The sequence below is a fragment of the Lactuca virosa genome, chromosome 3 (genome assembly GCF_052849685.1).
Source record: "Lactuca virosa cultivar CGN04683 chromosome 3, Lactuca_virosa_CGN04683_v6, whole genome shotgun sequence".
NCBI lineage: Eukaryota > Viridiplantae > Streptophyta > Magnoliopsida > Asterales > Asteraceae > Lactuca > Lactuca virosa.
Window position 1 is genome coordinate 423,325,739 of NC_136428.1, and position 14,759 is coordinate 423,340,497.

Sequence of the window (14,759 nt, forward strand, 5' to 3'; positions counted from 1 at the left end):
GCCTGTGCTTAGCGAGAAGTAGAGTACTTGTGATCTGGGATCCTAGGAGGAGGACTTGGGGTGAATATTGATGCGGTGTGGACGGTAGTATAGGGCCCGTACTACTGAAAACATCGGATCAGTGCGCAGTCCAAGTAAAAATCCTTTGGGTACTAAGGAACAAGTAGGGATGGGTTATCGAGTGCGTGCATACTCGAGCGAGTCTCTGATATTTTTATGTTCTATTTCAGAGACATCATGGTTGGGACACGCCACAGAGCAGAGGCCGGCGGCGTGAGTGACGAGGAGCTTCGTCAGATGATCCACGATGAGGTGGCTGCGGCTATCCGCGCAGAGATACCAGAGATGTTTGGGTCTATCAAGACCACCCTGATTGAGACGTTTGACGAGAGATATGCAGCGGTTACTGAGGCTGCAGCCGCTGCAGCTGTTGCTGCTGCTAGACCTCAGGGGGGTGACTCGTTGCTGTTCCGGGAGTTCAGCAACACGAAGCCACCAGAGTTTGATGGGACGCAGGATCCGATTGCTGCGATGAGATGGATTTCTGACATTGAGGGATGCTTCTACACCTGCTCGTGTCCGGAGCATCTGAGAGTACGGTTCGCGCTGAACCAGCTTCGTTTGGGGGTGAAGGACTGGTAGAAGTTTGTGTCGGCGGATTTCACCCCTGCTGAGCTTACTGCGGTGACCTGGGAGAGGTTCACCACTATGTTTCGTGATGAGTACGTTCCCCCGGTGGAAAGGGAACGGCTGGCCTAGGAGTTCTTGTCCCTCAAGCAGGGTACTGATTCTGTTACTGTGATCACCAGGAAGTTTCATGAGAGGGCGATGTTTTGCCCTGAGCATGTGTCTACCGAGCAGGCACGCATGAGCCGGTATCTGAGCATACTGAGGAGAGACATTTGCGAGTTCGTGGCGAACTCGACGTACCGGACGTTTGCCGAGCTTCAGGCAAATGGCCGGAAGAGGGATATTGAGCTAGAGACTCAGGCCAGGGAGGAGGCCGAGTCTCAGAGGAGTGACAGGCGACCGGTACAGGTACAGCCGGCAGCCAAGCGGGCTAAGCCCGCTGATACGAGATCTGGAGGCCAGAAGGGCCGCACTTGTGGGACGTGCAGCAAGGGATATGATGGAGTGTGTCGGGCGGGTGCTTGCTACAAATGTGGCAAGGAGGGGCATATAGCCAAGGACTGCCCCCAATGGATTTATGGTTTGCTTTCATTGCAACCAGACGGGTCACCGGAGGACCGAGTTCCCACAGCTGTCATAGGGATCAGCGCAGGGATCTGCCCCTGCTACTGCACGAGCTACTAAGGGTCGGCCAGTGAAGGTGTCGGCATGATCTGTACACACTGATGAGATTTATGTATTAGAGATCTTGGGATTTGTTTTATTATGATGACATGTGACACAATGGATTCTTATGATATCTTATGAATGAAATTATGTTTAAAAATGAAAAATTGTTTTGAAAATTTACGTTGTTACAAGTTGGTATCGGAGCCTTGGTTTGAGGGATTCGGATGCACCTCCGGGTGTATCTGAACTCAAACTGAGGATTTGAGAAAGTTTTTCACAAAAGAAACAATTTTTTTTCTAAAAAGTAAAAGAATTTGAGAAAAGTGGAAAGAAGCAGTGTGTACGATCAGTCAGCGCCCGAACGGTGATTTCCAAAAATACCCTTACATTATGTGTTATGAGATATGATATGATATGTTATGTATGCTAGAGAAGGCTAGGTATTCATGTTAGGACTAGAGTGGCCTGATTTGTGATGCCTTAGCCTAGCAGATTACTGCTGCTATCAGATGCTTGAGAGTGAGTAGGTAGCAGTGAGGAGCTTATGAGGGGCCTACTGAAGGGTAGCCTGTGCTTAGCGAGAAGTAGAGTACTTGTGATCTGGGATCCTAGGAGGAGGACTTGGGGTGAATACTGATGCGGTGTGGACGGTAGTATAGGGCCCGTACTACTGAAAACACCAGATCAGTGCGCAGTCCAAGTAAAAATCCTTAGGGTACTAAGGAACAAGTAGGGATGGGTTATCGAGTGCGTGCATACTCGAGCGAGTCTCTGATATTTTTATGTTCTATTTCAGAGACATCATGGTTGGGACACGCCACAGAGCAGAGGCCAGCGACGTGAGTGACGAGGAGCTTCGTCAGATGATCCACGATGAGGTGGCTGCGGCTATCCGCGCAGAGATACCAGACATGTTTGGGTCTATCAAGACCACCCTGATTGAGACTTTTGACGAGAGATACGCAGCGGTTACCGAGGCTGCAGCCGCTGCAGCTGTTGCTGCTGCTAGACCTCAGGGGGGTGACTCGTTGCTGTTCCGGGAGTTCAGCAACACGAAGCCACCAGAGTTTGATGGGACGCAGGATCCGATTGCTGCGATGAGATGGATTTCTGACATTGAGGGATGCTTCTACACCTGCTCGTGTCCGGAGCATCTGAGAGTACGGTTCGCGCTGAACCAGGTTCGTTTGGGGGTGAAGGACTGGTGGAAGTTTGTGTCGGCGGATTTCACCCCTGCTGAGCTTACTGCGGTGACCTGGGAGAGGTTCACCATTATGTTTCGTGATGAGTACGTTCCCCCGGTGGAAAGGGAACGGCTGGCCCAGGAGTTCTTGTCCCTCAAGCAGGGTACTGATTCTGTTACTGTGATCACCAGGAAGTTTCATGAGAGGGCGATGTTTTGCCATGAGCATGTGTCTACCGAGCAGGCACGCATGAGCCGGTATCTGAGCATACTGAGGAGAGACATTCGCGAGTTCGTGGCGAACTCGACGTACCGGACGTTTGCCGAGCTTCAGGCAAATGGCCGGAAGAGGGATATTGAGCTAGAGACTCAGGCCAGGGAGGAGGCCGAGTCTCAGAGGAGTGACAGGCGACCGGTACAGGTACAGCCGGCAGCCAAGCGGGCTAAGCCCGCTGATACGAGATCTGGAGGCCAGAAGGGCCGCACTTGTGGGAAGTGCAGCAAGGGATATGATGGAGTGTGTCGGGCGGGTGCTTGCTACAAATGTGGCAAGGAGGGGCATATAGCCAAGGACTGCCCCAATGGATTTATGGTTTGCTTTCATTGCAACCATACGGGTCACCGGAGGGCCGAGTTCCCACAGCTGTCACAGGGATCAGCGCAGGGATCTGCCCCTGCTACTGCACGAGCTACTGAGGGTCGGCCAGTGAAGGCCGAGGCACCGAAGGCTCGCAGGAGAGCCTTCCAGTTGACAGCGGAGGAAGTCCGCGCAGCGCCCGATGTCGTGGCTGGTATGTATTCATTCTTTTATTTATGCTGAGTTGAGATATTGTGCTTATATTATGATATGCGTAGGTACTTTTCTTGTCAGTTCTGTACCTGCTTTGGTGTTATTTGACTCGGGTGCGAGTCGATCATTTGTGTCGTTAGCATTTAGTCAGCACATCAGTATTCGACGAGAGGCGTTGAGTCGACCTCTACGAGTTTCCATAGCTGACGAGCGAGCGATGTATGCTACTGACGTGATTCGAGGATGTGTACTCGAGATCTTCGGTGTTGAGTTCCCGATAGATCTGGTCCCGATTGGGATGGGGCACGTTTGCGTTATAGTGGGTATGGATTGGTTGAGCCGATTTGGGGCGGTTATAGACTGCGAGCGGCAGACGGTGACGATACGATACCCTAGTGGGGGAGTGCTGACTGTATATGGCGAGGGTACCCGATGTGCGTCAGCATTTTGTTCGGCTGCCAGAGCAAGACAGAGTTTACAGCAGGGCTGCAACGGGTTTGTAGCTTATGTGATGGATACACGAGTGGCCGCGGAGAGATCGAGTTCGATTGATGATGTTCCGATAGTGCGTGAGTTCCCGGATGTTTTTCCCGAGGAGTTGCCGGGTGTGCCTCCCGAGAGGCAGGTGGAGTTCCGTATCGATTTGGTTACGGGGGCAGTGCCTATCGCCAAGGCGCCTTATCGCCTTGCGCCGCCAGAGATGCAGGAGTTATCCTCGCAGCTTCAGGAGCTGTTGGGGAAGGGGTTTATTCGACCGAGTAGCTCACCGAGGGGAGCACCGATCCTTTTTGTCAAGAAAAAGGATGGTTCACACCGGATGTGCATTGATTACCGGGATCTGAACAAGTTGACGGTCAAGAACCGTTACCCCTTACCAAGGATCGATGATCTCTTCGATCAATTACAGGGAGCGTCTTGGTTCTCCAAGATAGATTTGAGGTCTGGCTATCACCAGATGAGAGTGCGAGATGAGGATATCTAGAAGACAGCGTTTAGGACTCGTTATGGGCATTACGAGTTCGTGGTGATGCCTTTTGGGCTCACCAATGCACCGGCAGCGTTCATGGATCTCATGAACAGGGTGTGCAGGCCGATGTTGGATCGATCGGTGATCGTGTTCATCGACGATATTCTGGTGTATTCGAGATCCCGAGAGCAGCATGAGGAGCATTTGAGGGAGATCCTCGGGGTTTTGAGATCGGAGAGACTTTACGCCAAATTCTCCAAGTGTGATTTCTGGTTACAAGAGGTCCAGTTCTTGGGGCATCTCGTTAATCAGAATGGGATATTGGTCGATCCGGCCAAGATTGAGGCGGTGATGAGTTGGGAGGTGCCGAGATCCCCCACCGAGATCAGGAGTTTTCTGGGGTTGGCCGGCTACTATCGGAGATTTATCAAGGATTTCTCCAAGATTGTCGTGCCACTCACTAGGTTGACCCGGAAGGGCGTTGCTTTTACGTGGGGTCCAGAGCAGCAGACCTCCTTTGAGACCCTTCGCCAGAAGCTGTGCGAAGCCCCGGTGTTAGTCCTTCCAGAGGGAATGGAGGATTTCGTGGTGTATTGTGACGCAGCGATATCGGGGTTGGGTGCGGTGCTTATGCAGAGAGGGCATGTGATAGCGTACGCATCAAGGCAGCTGAAGCCTCACGAGGTGAGGTATCCCACCCACGATTTGGAATTGGGGGCCGTGGTGTTCGCCCTCAAGATATGGCGTCACTATTTGTATGGGGTTCGATGTATCATATACACGGACCACAAGAGTTTGAAGTACTTGATGGATCAGCCCAACCTGAACATGCGCCAGAGGAGATGGTTGGATGTGGTAAAGGATTATGACTGCGAGATCCTGTACCACCCGGGCAAGGCTAACGTTGTAGCCGATGCCCTGAGCAGTAGGGCGGAGAGTGCTCCGATACGAGATATTTGTATGAGGATGACGGTGATGACTCTGGTGTTGGATGCCATCCGAGAGGCCCAGGCAGAGGCTGTGAGACCGGAGAACCGCAAGAAAGAGCGGGTGATTGGGCAGGTATCTGAGTTTGTTACCGATAGCTGAGGGCTTATGACCATTCAGGGTCGGATTTGGGTGCCGTTTACGGGCGGGGCACGTACCATCCTGATGGAGGAGGCGCACAGATCGAGGTTCTCGATCCATCCCGGGGCTACTAAGATGTATTTGGACCTGAAGAGAGAGTATTGGTGGCCCTCTATGAAGAGGGATGTGGCGTGGTTTGTTGAGAGGTGCTTGACCTGTCGCATGGTTAAGGCCGATCACCAACGTCCGCATGACAAGTTGCAGCCACTCGAGGTTCCCCAGTGGAAGTGGGAACATATTTCCATGGATTTTATCACCAAATTGCCGAGGACCACGAGGGGTGTCGATGCAATTTGGGTGATCGTTGACCGGCTGACGAAGAGCGCTCACTTCCTTGCTATTAGTGAGAGCTCTTCCGCATAGAGACTGGCAAAGATGTATGTGAGAGAGGTGGTATCGCGGAATGGAGTACCGATCTCGATTGTGTCAGATCGAGATGTACGTTTCACTTCCAGATTCTGGAAGAAATTCCATGAGGAGTTGGGTACGAGGTTGCATTTCAGCACCGCTTACCACCTACAGACTGACGGACAAAGTGAGCGGACGATTCAGACGCTCGAGGACATGCTTCGAGCATGTGTGTTGGACTTCGGAGGGACTTGGGACACGTACTTACCATTGGCTGAGTTTTCCTATAACAACAGCCACCATTCGAGTATTGGGATGCCTCCCTTCGAGTTGTTGTATGGGAGGAGGTGTCGGACTCCCATCTGCTGGGGAGAGGTAGGGCAGCGAGTGATGGGTAGCACTGAGATAGTGCTTCAGACGACTGAGCAGATACAGCAGGTCAGACAAAGGTTGCTGACAGCTCAGAGTCTCCAGAAAAGTTATGCGGATAGGCGACGATCCGAGCTCAAGTTTCAGGTTGGTGACTTCGTACTCCTGAAGGTGTCTCCATGGAAAGGAGTGATCCGATTCAGGAAGAGGGGCAATCTGGGGCCCCGGTACATTGGTCATTTTAGGGTGACCGCGAGGGTGGGCAGGGTAGCGTATCGTTTAGAGCTACCTGCGGAGTTGAGCCAGATACATGATACCGTCCACGTGTCTAAGTTGAGGAAGTGTATAGCCGACGAGTCGGCGGTAGTACCACTAGAAGATATTCAGGTGGATGCGAGCCTGAATCATGTTGAGAAGCCGATCGCGATCTTGGATCGGAGGATCAAGGTTCTGAGGAACAAGGAGGTGTCCCTGGTTCAGGTCCAGTGGCAACATCGGAAAGGGTCCGAGCTGACTTGGGAGCCGGAGTTGGAGATGCGGGAACATCATCCAGAGCTGTTTGCAGAATGAGACTTCGAGGGCGAAGTCTGATTCTAGTGGGGGAGAATTGTAACACCCGGATTTCCAGGTATATTATTTTAATTATTTATTTTTGTGAATAATTGACCTACTCGACGAGTTGGTGCTATAACTCGTCGAGTAGAAGCGGGGTGGCCACGTGAGTTTGATGAACTACTCGACGAGTCCAAGAGTAGACTCGCCGAGTAGGCGCTGTGGGTGGAAACCCTAAATCCTCGGGCATGTGCCCTATTTAAGGAACCTTATGGCCCTCATTTGCGGCTACCAGTCCAGAGAGAGAAACCCTAGTGAGCTTGAGTGTGTGGTGTGAAGAGAAGGGCTATTTTAATCCTTGTTGGTGTGGTTTTTGCAAAGAAGAAGGAGATTCCAGCAAAAGAAGGTCAAGGGGGTTGCTATTCTGTGATTTCAAGCAAGGAAACTCCATCTTTGAGGTATTAAATCGAACCCTTTTCTGTTTTGGTGAAGAAACCTTGAATCTAGGGTTTTCTCTATCCTTTATTAGCTTGGATATGATGTTTATGATGTCCCTTTGAGTGTTAAACTCTGGATCTGGACCTTGAGAGGTCCAGAGAGCTCCAACCTCCCTGCTTTATGCTACTTCCTTAGAGATATGAGCCTAGGTTGCCATTTTAGAGGCTATTTCACCAAAAGAAGCATATTGAACGTTGCATGAGTGTAAAGGTCGGACCTTTACGTGATTATTGAGTATGGTAAGGTCAGATCTATAGGTTAGAGAAACAGATCTGACCTCAGAAGGTCATTTGAGTGTTGCCATGGAAGGAACTCGTCGAGTCCATAAGGGGACTCGACGATTCGAGTCGGGTTTCCCCGCGATTCATGACCGGTAGTAACCCGTCGAGTGAAAGGTTAACTCGACGAGTCGAGTGAGGACCTATGAGGATTCGGAAGACGCCTGGACTCGCCGAGTCACACGAGTGCACTCGACGAGTCTGGTCAAAGTTTGACCGTTGACTTGAGTTGACTTCAGTTGACCGTAGGGTTTTGGTCAAGCTGGTTCTAGAGAGAAACCTGGGAGGGGTAGAATGGTCTTCTACCCACTCCTTAGAAATGAGGACAAGAGAAAGTATTAATTAGAGATGTTATTGTGTTGATAGGAAGAGGCTAGGTCGGGTTATCGAGCACGAGAGGTTATCCGACATCGTACGAGGTGAGTCTTCTCACTATACTTTACCTAGAGTGGTAATATGTGTGACCGGAAGGTCTTATGTGTCATGAGGAGTATGTGATGTATGCTGTTATTTAATATGTATGTGCTATGTTATGTTATGAGTAGTATGTTATGGACCGGAAGGTCATTATGATATGGACCGGAAGGTCATTATGATGTGGACCGGAAGGTCACTAGGGGTAGGACCGGAAGGTCTACCAGGATCGTGGGACGGAAGTCCCCTGAGACACATGGACCGAAGGTCTTGTATAGCTATAGCCTTGAGTGGCGTATGTGCGTATGTGGTATTTTGGGGAACTCACTAAGCATTTATGCTTACAGTGTTTGTGTGATGTGTTTCAGGTACCAGTGAGGATCGCGGGAAGGCGCCGGCATGATCTGTACACACTGATGAGAGTTATGTATTAGAGATCTTGGGATTTGTTTTATTATGATGACATGTGACACAATGGATTCTTATGATATCTTATTAATGAAATTATGTTTAAAAATGAAAAATTGTTTTGAAAATTTATGTTGTTACATCCTACACCTTGCTGCTAACTACAGTGGGACCTGCAGGTCTACGGGTGACAAATGTCATATCATTTCGACGTCTCGAACGTCGTGTTATACTATTCGATCAAGTATGGTTACAATCATATCACATTTTACCTTAATTAAACTAACAAGTTTAAGGGTAGTTGGTACATCAGTAGTTACCTAGATAAAACTACAGTACATCTTTATTTTTCCCATTTCATTTACATTGTGATCTTCTCACATAAACAGTAATGAAAAACTATATTTTGGTAATGATAGTCATACTTTGGGAAAATACTCACTTTTACAAAAGAACAAACATAAAGAACAGTTGGGTCTTGGTAGAAGACTACTTTAGTAGAAAATATAGGATTTTCTAGGAAGTTTACAAACATTTACATCAAATACTTACAAACTTTTACATCAAACATTTACAAGCACATTCTTCAAACTTATACAAACAATGACACTAAAATACTTATGAACTCACCAGCTTTAATGCCGATCTACGCTTTCAAAATAACTTGTATTCTCAGGTCGCCAGTAGACAGGTACCGATGACCAGGTTTTGAGAGGATGGAGCACACACAAGACTCATCTCTTATTTTGATTATTCAATTTTTGGTGTCTTATAAACTTCAGAACACACTTGTATTAAAATTATTACTATTAATGCAATGGATGATGTTGTTGCTTGTTTACTATTATGCATTGTTGTGATACTGTACATGACGTCCTCCGCCCCCGAACGTTTCCGCCGTTCTGGTTTGGGGGTGTGACACGGCGAAACTTCTAAATCGAAAGCTCTATTTCTCAGGGCTTTCTGGCACTCCAGAGCTTTGCTACTAGCACTTAGTAAGTGCTAGAGAAAGGTCTTGGGACCTTGGGAGGGTTTTGGAAGAGATTGGAAGGAAATGTGTGAAGAAAAGAGTGAAATTCGTATTCTATTTATAGGCTGCCAGGTGGCCCAGTACGTTGGGCGTACTAGGGGCCATGTGTCAGCAATTGGTGACAAGCCGTGGGGAGGAAGGGGGTGCACCAGATCGCGACACGTGTCGCATCGAGGTTAATCCGAAAATTAATTATCTTGTAAAATTCATAACTTTCGCATGCGAGCTCCGTTTTCAATGTTCTTTATATATACGCGTAGCTGTCGACGAGATCTACAACTTTCGTTTAGACTCCGTCTGCTATTTTTTACTTTATTTGTAAAGTTATATTTTAACAGTCTTGGACAGTTAAAGTCCGTTAAAAATTCAAAACTTTGTCATCCGACGTCCGTTTTCGACTGTGTTTATATCGTTGAGCTCCTATTAACAAGATCTTCAATTCTCATTTAGATTGTTTCGGCTAATAATCGATCGATCTAAAATTCGATTTTTGAGTTGTACACTACTACGCTGAATCTTAAAAAAATCATAGCTTCTTCAAATGAAGTCAGATTTGGACATTCTCTATATGCACGCTCTCGGTTTAACAAATACTACGACTCTCGTTTAGATCACTAAGGCTAAAAAGTATTTTATCAAAAGTTTACTTTTTACGTTACGAAGAGTCGTGTCGGTTTATTTGTGAAACTTCAACGGGTCATAACTTCTTCGTTATAAGTCGAATTTCAGCATTCTTTGTATGTGCAGAATCCTTGTGACATATACTATAAATTTGGTTAAGATTACTTATCATAAATAATCTTCTATCAAAAAGTCATTTTTAACGCTTATTATCTCTAAATTGACTAGCCCAAATCTGCGGGCGTTACAAATTTGATTGCAATCGGCAAGTGTGAGTTTCTCTTTTCTGAACATTTCCATCGTTTGGTTATATTATATATAAACTTTATTGAAGATTTGTTTCTATGTTTCTCTTACGTTTTTGTAATATGAATTTGCCCAAGTAAAATGGTATAAATTATTAAGCGATAAGAAAGACACTGAAAATTATTTAAATATAATTATTATTAATGGATAAATTTGATCCATTTGCAGGTTCGTTTGGGGTGGAAGACAAGGTTATAAGACTATATATAAACTTGAAGAGATGATAACAAGAAGTGCATCTATATCACATCGTTACCGTATTGTCTTTTGTTTATTGTAGTAAAAAATTGTTTTTTAAAATAGTTTAAATCATATAGTTAAATTTGTAATACAGTTGTCGAATTAATTTTTGATTTTGATGATTATCGAAGTCAACCATCATGATATCAAATGAAATTTTATGGTTTCAGTTTCTTGTATGGTAGATCTGTTACTCATATAAAATAACATTGATACATTTTCTTTATCTTTTATCTTCATTTAATTGTTTTTAGTATATTATTAATTATATATTAAAATTATGGGTAAATTGCACAAAAGTCACTAAGTTTTTGCTTTTTTGCGATATTGACACCGTTTTTTTTCAATTAAGTCATTAACTTTTTAATTTGTTGCAATTATGACTTCATGTAGACGGTTTCTCACTTACTGATTAGGTAAAATGCTTATGTGACTTCCACCTATAATCCGTGTTGGCCAACAATTGGGTATAATTGAACCCTAACACGAAGATTGAATTACTTTACTCTTTTTCTTATTCTTCTTACCTTCTCGGAGAAACATACCAGAGTGGAATGACTTCCAACGCTCAATGTCAAGGAAACTGTATCTTCTCTTTTGTTTGTCGATTTTTATGGTTTTCTTTTGTGGATTTTGAGTAGTTATGGTGTTTTTAATTATGCTCTTTTTGTGACATTGAACTTTTGCAATATTGATTAATTGAATATTTTCTTTCAATAAATCTCATCCATCGTGAAATATTGATACTTTACGTGGGATGCTCTAATGACTAATCTATTGGATCTATTGAGAAAAAAGGTGTTAAACAAAGCTTAAACAAGGATTCAGATTTGTAACATTCACAGTTATGAAAATCTTATGTGTCCTTATGTTCATAAGTTTGGATTTTTGATGTTTTCAGTGGCATTTATGATGTATAGATCACGTTATTACTTTCAGATCATAGAAAAAGATCATGGTTTTCTATCCTTTTATTTATAACGACATGTGGTTTTTGTTCAAATATTTTGTTGATGGAACTATTTATTCAACTATGCTTATTGTTTTTTGGGATTTTCTAATATGTGCCCCTAAGGATGGCACATATAAAAAACATTAATTGAAGTATTAATTATAAAAAATAATACCATAATTAAAAGTGATAAAAATTAATTATATGTAATATTACCATAATTAAATATAAAAAACATTAATTATAAAGAATATTATTTATAATTAATGTTTATCATATTTAATTATGGTAATATTCCTTATAATTTATACTTTAATTAATGTTTCTTATATGTGCGACACATATTAGAAAATTCCTTGTTTTTTACTGAAAGTTGTTTGGATATGAGTTTTGAAATTGATAATATCATGTTGAATATTTAAAATTAGACAATCAATTATTAGCATTGGATAAAACCCAAGAATTAGATGTGGCACTGAGGTCTCGGTTCGTACAATATAAAGAGGTTCAAGGTCAAGAGACTGGTAAGTTTTTGTCATACTTTATACCTTGCATTATCTCGGTTGAAGGCATCTATTATTTAGAGGGCAAATATAGTCAAAAGTTCCAACTTATGAAACTGGATTATTAACATGCAATCTCAAAGGATATTGTGCAGAGCATGTCAAGGAAGTAAGGTTTTAATTTATTTTGAATAACAAAGATCACAACTTTAATCTTGAAATTTATTTTCTTATGATTTGTATCATGACAGGTGGTGTTTTCCCAATCATCCTTGAAGCATTGAGATGTATTCATTCTTTAAACTGCATTGAAAATTTTTCCACATTACTAATTGTTAATTTAGCATACAATACAAGAAAAACCTAAAGATTGGAGGGGGTTCAGATTATCAAAGAATATAAGAATAAGGTGAACTGTGAAGTGGAGGCCATAGGTTTATGGTTTTATGGATTTTTTTCTTTGGGCTAATACAAGAAATAGCAACGTACTGTTATTTATTTGTGTATTATAGCTTCCTACTTTTATTTATTCTATTACAACATTGTAATTTTAACTTTTAATGCTTTGATGGTTTTTCAAATGCTTAAAAAAAATACAATTGTGCTTAAAATTAGACCGACTTTTTCAAATTCTTTCTCTATCGCGCAAAGTTGTTTACTAACACATAATTTAAAAGATATACTTTCATTGATTTGTTTATTGTAGGTAGCATCATACTCTCATTTTTCTTCTATTACAACATTGTACATTGATAACACTAACGCTTATAGCAAGATATAGCATCATACATTCATTCTTTTTTCTATTGCAACTTCAGATTATTTGTTATCAAAATTATTTTTTATCAAAGGCTCCTACTATTGTCTCTTCTTATTACAACATAAAAATATCAAATTGCTCCCAACAGTGCTATGTATAAAAATACCAATTTGCCCTTAACGGAGCACGATAGAAAGACAAATTTACCTCGAATGTAAGTGTGGATATACAGTGGATTGCTATTTTTACCTAAGTGACTGGTTGCTAAAAATTTTAATCATAAAAGGTTTAATCATGCTTTAGGCTGCAAGCAAAGCAACATAATAAATTCAAAACGAACACCACATACAAATATAAAAGGCCTAGATAGCATGCTTCATCATCGGCCAAGGTTCCCACTCAACTCCTAGTTCATTATTTCATTTTGGCAAAATGAAGGAAATTCTTGAAAAGGAAATATAGAAGTATAGAACCATCACTGAATGCAGAGCACACCCTTTTCTTATCTTAACCACCTTGGATAATTTTTAGCATTAAGTTAGAAACAGTCATATATAGTTGAACCTAAGCGTATTAAGTTAAACACCACCTAAGATGGCATATGTGGTTAGATGAGGGAAAGTGTTTCTAGTATAAAGAGAGGAAGTAAGACAACACGCATTAGGTGTATTGTGTTATTTTCTAATGAAACTGAAAAGAGAGAGACTCGCATATAGAGTGTGTAAATGAACATCAATAAGATCATTGTGGCATTTGAACTACAAAATCATATCATTCGTCAACAGAAATGTTTGTTTCAAGAGAATGCATCCCTATCTCACTCAGCCTATCATGATGATAGGCTCGTGGATTCCCTAGCTTTACCCCTATGCATATTGGCACACCAAGTGTATTTATTTATCTCAACCTTCCAAGCCCCGTTGCTGTTAGGTAACTGAGATATTAATATATAAAAGATAACTAATTGCACTGGTATTAAAAAGGGTCCAGATGGCATAGGCAAAAGCTTCTTACCATATAGAAAGGGCCACTGAGAATCATCTCAACCTTCTCATGGACGCATTCATTATCCGTTTGTGTTAGATTTTATGTTGTTAAAGAGCACAAACCCGGAGCGAAACTGCATGTGAGTATGATAGATTTCTCCGGATCCCATTTCTTGTTGTTCACCAACAGCCAAGCATGAAAGCTCATGTCCTGTTAAAAAGTTGGTTCTTAAGAGGTAATCACCAATAGCTTTTCTGGTTCAATGGCATCACTTGAAGTACAAACCTGTGGTGATAGCCGAGTGAGATTTGAGGGAAGATGCACTTGTTGGTTAGTGTGACAACCGTCAAAAATCGAGTCAGTTCTAGATCTGACTAGACTTAGTTGCATATATAGGCACTACACATACTAGACTTAGTAACTAGAAGCTAAGTTATAACCTACTAGAAACTTGGAAACAATTAGAAACAATGGATTATGTGCTTGGATTTCACATTGGTATGTGAATTCTACAACTACTTAACTGTAGTGAATATCCGTATTTAGGTCACTCTTTGACTCGAACACCTTTTCATGAATCATATACACACATTATGCACTTGACCTAGAAGTAGAAATTAGGTCAAAGTCTCATAGAAACTTAAGTCAAAGTTGAAGAGTAGGACTAGTATACTTGATTCCTCAATTTCGTTTGAATCTCGGAATCACTACATAGAATGCCAATAAACCGCTAAAAATAAATTACAAACAATATTTTTAATTTGAATAAGAGTTATGAAACTCTAAAATAGTTTGAAGTCTCAAAATTCAAGTAATTTTGATATCCAAAGATTTACAAACTCTCAAAAACCCTAAATGCCCTAAAAACTCACATTTATAAACTTTAACCTTAAAAATTCTATAAAAATAATCATGAACCTTATAATATGATCTTATAACAATTAAAATTATGAAAATGCATTCAAGGAAAATGAAATTTAACTCATTAACATTTACCCTTAATTTATAAACCAAAAATCAACACTTTTATGCATACAAACTTGGTTAAGTTGCATCTTTTATAAATAATTGATATTTTTATAAAATATTTAAAATTTATAAAGACAAATGAAAGGGAGAGAGATAT

General features: G+C 42.5%; 1 long non-coding RNA gene across 1 annotated transcript; it reads right to left on the reverse strand.

Moving 5' to 3' along the window:
- Positions 1-13,457: 13,457 nt before the first annotated feature.
- On the reverse strand, positions 13,458-13,969 carry LOC145163219 (uncharacterized). The gene is made up of 3 exons (XR_013739653.1): positions 13,919-13,969; positions 13,661-13,843; positions 13,458-13,569 (listed from the first exon to the last, which is right to left on the reverse strand). It is a non-coding gene; the product is annotated as an uncharacterized LOC145163219 (long non-coding RNA).
- Positions 13,970-14,759: the final 790 nt, after the last annotated feature.